Consider the following 7919-nt stretch of genomic DNA (forward strand, 5'->3'; position numbering starts at 1 on the left):
CTTCGCCAACGGACGCACATGAGCGTGCCTCAGCGGTCACGTGACGCCGGCGACTGTTGCCGAGCAACGGGGACGGGACAGCGTGGCCTAAACTGAGCCCGGATCTGGGCCTGGGATTGGGCCGAACCCAGCCCGGCCTGGCTGTTCCCGGCCTTTGTTCGGGCCTGGGATAGCCCGGCTGTCCCCTGTTCCCATCTCAGCCTGATCCAACTGTCATCAGACCCTGTTCCTTCCAACTGTCACCAGTCCCTGTCCCCTGTTCCCATCTTAGTCTGGACCAGCTGTCTCTACCCTTTTCCTCAGCCTGGGCCACCGCGGCTCTTCTCTGTCCCTATCACTTGTCCCCAGCCTCTGTTCCTTGCACAACCTCATCCAGCCATCTCCTGTCCCCATCCCAGCCTGGTCCAGCTGTCCCCATTTCTCCTGTCCCCATTCCTGCCTGGTTGGTCCAGCTGTCCCCATCTCCCAATGATCAGATGGCTGCAGTATTTCTCCTATGACTGTTGTCCCAAAAAAGTGTGCAAGAACTGAGCCAAAATATTGGAGGTATTTACAGTTCTGCACAGAAAAGAAGGAGGCAGTTTTTCCTTCTCCTAGCTTTGGTTGTTTCTCCACCTGTCCCTGGTCCATTGTGCCATTGAGTTGGGGTTTGGTTGAGATTTTATCCCAAGTTTCTTATTCCCCTCTTTCTCCACATCTGCAGCTGCAGAGGTTCACTAAGGTGGCAATTACCAAGATGTGTGAAACACAATTTATCTACCTGGAAACTGGAAATCTTGGAGACAGGCTGGGAGAGCTGGGAATGTCCAACCTTGAAAAGAGAAAGCTCCAGGGAGACCTCAGAGCCCCTTCCAGTGCCTAAAGGGGCTCCAGGAGAGCTGGAGATGGACTTGGGACAAGGGATGGAGTGGTAAGACACAGGGAATGGCTTCAAACTGAGAGAAGACAGGGTTAGGTGAGATATTGGACAAAATTCTTTCCTGGGAGGGTGCTGAGGCCCTGAAATGGAAGTCCCAGAGAAGCTGTGGCTGTCCCATCCCTGGAAGTGTCCAAAGCCAGGTTGGACAGGACTTGGTATAGTGGAAGGTGACCCTGACCGTGGCAGGGTTTGTATGGGATGATTTTCAAGATTACTTCCAATGCAAATCATTCCAGGATTTCGGGATCCTCTGCATTGAGGTAAACCCGGTCCAGCTGTCCCCAGCCCAGCCTGGTCTGTCTCCATTCCCTGACTCCTGTTCCCTGTCCTCTTTCCAGCCTTATCCAACTCTCCCAGCTGTCCCCATCCCCTGTCCCTCTCCCATCACCAGTGTCTTCCCACAGCCAGGCATGAGGGGGAGATTTTCCTGGTGATCCAAAGGACAATCTCCAGCAAGGAGACGTTAATTCCACCCATCAGCCTCGTGATTCCTAATATCCCACACTTTGCCTGTCATTTTTAAAATGTTTTGCAGGAAAACCAGTCCCAAAGGTTTAAATTTACTTGTGGAAGTGAAGAAAATCCTTAAGGAGCTTGTTTTCCAAATAATTTCGTTCTTCCCTGAGGGAATAAACCCCATAAACAAAGAGCAGCAGAGCCTCAAGTCTGCAAAGGAGATAAAACTCCAGCCTAAAATTATTCAGGGAACAAAAAACTGAGTCAAGGAGGGGGAGAAACATGACACCAGGATGGAACCTTTAGAAAAGCAGCCCATTATCAAACTCAAATCCTTTAAAATGCAGTCCCTTGGGATATCTCACTTCCCTATGCAGCTGGGGAGTTCTGCCTGTCCCAGCTCTGATCAAATCACATCTCTGGGATGAGCCCACAATTCCCCTGCTTGGAAAGGGAGATTTAGTAAATTATTTATGGTGTTTTTTGTCATTTTAAAGTGGAATATGGGAAGAGCCAGTTTGTTGGGATAAACTATTTTTGGAAAAAAGGCTTCAAAATACAAAGAATTTAGGGAGTTTGACCCTAAAACTGCTAAAAAACCACCCCAAATCCTGTCTTTTTTCCAAGCCTTGCACACATGGGAACAAGCTGGGAACCAGGCAGGCAGGAATGACATATCTCCTCCCTTTGGGCGGCCTCAGATCAGTTTCAATCGATCCCAAATCCCACCCAGAGTTTCATAATGGCTTTAAACTGACAGGAATTGGCACTTGTGCCAAAAAAAATCCTCCTCCACTCCCAGCTGCTCCTTCCCTCCCTTGTGCTGGCACAGGGAGTCGAGTGCTTTGCATAAATGAGCTCGAAACGAGCTGCTCTGAATTGAAATTAATTCAGCACACGTGGAGAGAAAGCTCATTTTTAACCCAGGGAAGCCGTGGATCCACCACTCCCACAAAATCCAACCTCGGGAAAAGGCGAACTCAAAGCTGTTTTACCAAGTTACACCAAAATTTGTAAGGAGAAAATGCAAAGTTTGGAGGATCTTGGACCACTTGGGGTCATCCTCGGATGTTTTCCATTTGGGAAATGGATGGGGGTATCCAGAGGAGGAGAAGCAGCATTTTAGGCATGAACTGGATCTTCTCCAGGGAATAGAGAGGAGCATCCTGCCTCGGGACAAGCAGCTGGCAGAAATCTCCCCTGAGATTTGTGCAGAGGGCAAAGGAGAGACGAAGATGTTAAAATATTAAAATAACCTTTTTCTTTTTTTTTTTCCTGGCTTTCCAGCCCATTCCTGTCACAAGCAACATATCCAAAAAGAATTCATGGCACTTTTAATTCACAGCACTAAGTTTCTATGACACTTTGGAAGTCTAATTTAATATTTTAAAAGAGAGGGAAAAAAAAAACATTAAAAAGCAAGTGCAGGGTTTTGGGTGTGAGTAAACATCCCAGGGAAGGGAACATATGGAAGAGGAATTAAATTGTCTCGTTCAGCCCAAAAATAAATCCTTTCAATGTCCTAAAACATTATCCCAGTGCAGATCCAGTGACACATATGCCAGAGGATCCCTGGATCCTGAAACACGCAGTACTGCCAGGGATCCATTTGCAGGAACAGCACGTGCAGGACATCATGGAATCATGGAATGGTTCGGATTGGAAAGGACCTTGAAAGTCACGGAATTCCACAGACACCCCACCCTCCCCAGACAGGGACACTTTCCACTATCCCAGGTTGCTCCAAGCCCCATCCAACCTGAGCTGGAACAATTCCAGGGATGGCGCAGCCACAGATTCTCTGGAATGTCTTCCAGCACTTGTGAGTCTCACTGGATAGTTCTGTCAAGATTTCAGGGAGATGCCTTAATTAAAGTGTAAAAAAAAATATAGCAGAGAATCCAAGAGAAAGTGGAAAATCAAGAGAGTGAAGGTTTAAAACATGTGTAGTCCCAAGGTCAGTGGTTGCTCCCTGAATCCTTTTCCTGAAGGACTGGGAAAAGAACCTGGAGGTGAGTGACCCATTCCCTCCTGTGCTGGCATGGACTTTTGGGATGTGACCTGGATGCAGAACTTCTCCTTTTCCTCCTTTTCCTCCTTTTCCTCCTTTTCCTCCTTTTCCTCCTTTTCCTCCTTTTCCTTTTTCCTTTTCCTTTTCCTTTTTTCTTCTCCTTCTCCTTCTTTTCCTCCTTCTCCTTCTCCTTCTCCTTCTCCTTCTCCTTCTCCTTCTCCTTCTCCTTCTCCTTCTCCTTCTCCTTCTCCTTNTTCTCCTTCTCCTTCTCCTTCTCCTTCTCCTTCTCCTTCTCCTTCTCCTTCTCCTTCTCCTTCTCCTTCTCCTTCTCCTTCTCCTTCTCCTTTCTATTTCTCCTTCCCATCTTTCTCTCCTCCTCTTCCTCTGCATCCTCCTTCTCCCCCTTCTTCTTCTCAACATTTCCAGGGATGGGGCATCCACAACTTCCCTGAGCAGCTTGATCCAGCAGCTCACCATCCTCACAGTTTCTTCTTTATCTCCAATCTGAACCTCTCCCCTTTCTGTTTAAATCCCTCATCCTGTCACTCCAGGCCCTGCTAAAAACCCTTCTTCCCATTCCTACAGAAATCCACAGACACAGCCCCAGCTCCGAGAGGAGCTCAGCAATTATTTACCACTGAAGAAATTTGCTTCTCCTCTGAAAAGTTTTTCCTATTTTAACACCAATGGGTGAAAAAAAAAAAAATAAAAGTGCTTCCCAAGGGCAAACAAACTCACAACTCACATTTTTTTGCTGATAACAGCAGGACTCCAGAGCGGGGCTCAAGGGAAGGAGATGTCTCCTGGGCTAGATGGAAAACAGAGAAGAAAATGTCAGTAACAGGAAAATAAATGGCTGCAGGATCCTAAAGGAAAAGCTGCTGTCATTTATCAAGTGGGTGCTGGGGTTTTGTTGTGGTGTCTGGGTTTTGAGGATGTTTCTTGCCTCTGGTGGCGCTGCCAGGGCAGGAGCCACACACAGAGCTGAATCCATGTGTTTGGGAAAGGGAGAAGCCAGAGGGATATCTCTGCACTTCCACATCACTATCATCCCCAGCAGGAATTATTTTCCAAGGTATTTCAAGTGGGGACAGAAAGCAAATCCTCTTCTTTCTCCTCTGTGTTCATCCGCTGAATTCAGGATGGTTCAATTCCATGGAGGCAGAAAGACCAACCATGGATCAAAAACCTCAGCTACAAATCAATTAATCCAGAAATGTCCTAAATCCTCTGCTCTGTGGGAAGGGGAATTTGGGGGCTGTGACAAATGCAAAATGCATTTCCTTTACTGAGAGAGGAGGTGACCACAGGGACTCACAGGACCCAGCTTTGGGGTCCCCCACAGCAGAAGGACCTGAAGCTGCTGGAGCAAATCCAGGGGAGGCCATGGAAATGCTCCAAGGGCTGGAGCCCCTCTGCTCTGCAGCCAGGCTGGGAGAGCTGGGAATGTCCAGCCTGGAGAAAAGAAGGATCCAGGGAGACCTCAGAGCCCCTTCCAGTGCCTGAAGGGGCTCCAGGAGAGCTGGGGAGGGACTTGGGATGAGGAATGGAGGGACAGGATACAGGGAATGGCTTCCCACTGCCAGAGGGCAGGGATAGATGGGATATTGAGGTGCTGGAATGGAATTCCCAGAGAAGCTGTGGCTGCCCCTGGATCCCTGGAAGTGTCCAAGGCCAGGCTGGATGGGCTTGGAGCAACCTGGGAATAGTGGAAGGTGTCCCTGCCCATGGCAGGAGTTGGAACTGGATGAATTTGAAGGTCCCTTCCAACCCAAACCATTCCATGATTCTGATATGACTCTGCCAAATCCTGGCAATGGAAACATGGCTTTTCCCTTGCCAATTCCAAGGGATAGAATCAATCCACCAGGAAACCATGGCAGAATTTCCAAAAATATTTGTTCATGTGAAAATATCCATATTGATCCAGCTTCAGCTGTGAAGGGGAGAGGACTTTACTCCCCAACCGCTTGGGCCTTGGACTTTTCCCTCCTTGGAAAAGTTGAGAAATAAATCCATACACTGCCAATTGTAAATATTTGGATTGGGAATACGTTTTGGATGTTCAGCATTGTCCAGCAGAGCTCTTCCAGGAGCATGTGGTCATCCAGGAATCTGGTTTTATCCCAATTTAACACAGGTACACCACCAGCTCCTGTTGCAAAATTCCCACCTTGCAGGACCTGCCTCTCTGGTCTTCCTTGCAAAAAACATCTTCAAATCCTTTTGGTTTCAGGAAATTTCACAACAGCAGCAAAGAGAGGGGAAACAAACTGTTCCTCACAATCTGAGTCGTGGCTTTTGCTGGAAAAGCTGAGGGAAAAGCAGCATCCGATGCTCCTTTGCAAGCCCTGGATGAGAGGGAAGTATGTTCAGGAAGAAGATGAATTTTTGAGACCTTCCTGGGGGTTTTTTTTTTGACTTGGTTCTTCTCCCAGCTCGATCTCTGGAGTTCTGTGGGTGGCACCACTCGGCAAAACAGAGCTCAATAAACACCCAAAAGTTACTGAGGGAATTCAACTTGCTTGATTCCTCCTGGGACCAATTTTTCCTGCCATTTCACCCACTGAAGCTCCCTGTGTATTGGTGGGGCACCTTTTGATGGAGCTTGGCACATCCATGGCTCCTCCTTGTCCTCCCGACAGCTCCACAATGTCCCAATGCTTCCCCTGACCTGCACAGATGAGTCACATCCAGGTTTTTAAGAAGAACTGTGAATTTTGGGTGCTCAGCAGAACCAGTCTGGGGGTACACCACTATTCCTGAGGGCCACATGGAGACTCCAGCTGCTCTGCCCCTTCCAGGCTGCTTTGCTCTGGGATCTCCTTCCTTCGAGCTTTGCTCCGGAGAGGCTAAAATTAAACCAGTGATTCCATTGCTGACTGAAAACAGAGCATTCCTTCTCCACCCACGTGTTTTGGATGGACATCAGAAGCCAAACCCTGGCTGCTCAGTCCCCTGTGGAAAAACAACCTTCTATTCTGATCCTCCATCCACCGCAGCTCGCTCCAGTTGGGATGTTCAGTTCCCAGCCTGGCGTTCAGGGGACTCTGAGATGGGATTTGCCTGGGAATGGAAAACATAAACACAAGCAGCCACTATCTCTGCAGCTTATTGACATGAACAAAAGCTTATTCTGCTCCAGAGGAGGGGGGGAAACAGAAGTTAATTCATAGATAAAGCAAGGAAAATAAATTCCTTTCACTATCTCCTTTCCACCCTGTATATCCTCAGATTCTTTGGGAGAGCAGAGATTTGCAGGCAGCCAGTGGAAGGATCCTCCCTCTGCAAGTCCAACCCTCAAGGGGGTAAAATCCTAAATATCCCAATCCTCACTGAGCCACTGCTAGGTGGGTGGTGCAAACCTGCTCCATGGTCATCCAGACCCACTGGAGTCATGGAACCACAAAACAATTTGTACTGGGAGGGATTTTTTTTAAGGGCATCCAGTTCCACCCCCTGCCACGGGCAGGGACACCTTCCACTATCCCAGGCTGCTCCAAGCCCTATCTAACCTGGCTTTGGACATTTACAGGGATCCAGGGGCAGCCACAGCTTCTCTGGGAATTCCATTCCAGCACCTCTCCACCTTCACAGGGAAGAATTCCTTCCCAATATCCCACCTGTCCCTGCCCTCTGGCAGTGGGAAGTCATTCCCTATGTCCTGTCCCTCCATCCCTTGTCCAAAGTCCCTCTCCAGCTCTCCTGGAGCCCCTTCAGGCACTGGAAGGGGCTCTGAGATCTCCCTGGATCCTTCCCTTCTCCAGGCTGGACATTCCCAGCTCTCCCAGCCTGGCTGCAGAGCAGAGGGGCTCCAGCCCTTGGAGCATTTCCATGGCCTCCTCTGGATTTGCTCCAGCAGTTCCACATCACTCTGTTGTTGGACCCCAGAGCTGGAGGATGTCTTGGGGGGTCTCACCTGAGCAGGGCAGAGAGGCAGAATTCCCTCTTCTCCCCCTGCCCACACTGTGGGATGAGGCTGGGACATGGATCTCTGGATTCCTCAACCTCCATCACTGGGATCCCCAAGTTCTTGAATGTCCATCACTAGCACTCCTGCAGCATCCATCACTAGGATCCCAAATATTCCCCAGAACAGCCCAGCACCACAAAATCCCCTCGCGGTCCAAATGCCAAAGCATGGAGCCCGGAAGGAATCCTTCACTCGCTGCCTCCCCCAAATCCCTGCAAAATTCCCAGAGCACCAGTGGTCTTTTCCTACCCAGAATCCATCAAAGGGACAAATCAGGGACTGTGACACCATTCTCTGTGCCCTGCTGCCTTCCCCCTCCTCTCCATATGTTTCTTCTCCACACTGCACGTCCCAGCCCCTTCCCATCGAGTTGAGGCTGGACAAAACTCGTGACACAAGTGACTCCAATCCCGGTCATTCCTGGAGCTTCATTCCCAGCTCAGCGTCACAGCAGGGACAGCCAGGAACGAAACCCACGGCAGCTGCTTTCCTTTAACCCTTTTTTTTACCCGAAAAAAAACACCCCGCTTTTCCACCCAGGCACCCAGGGTGCCCCCCCC

This window comes from Parus major, chromosome 2, assembly GCF_001522545.3.
Source record: "Parus major isolate Abel chromosome 2, Parus_major1.1, whole genome shotgun sequence".
Classification (NCBI taxonomy): Eukaryota; Metazoa; Chordata; class Aves; order Passeriformes; family Paridae; genus Parus; species Parus major.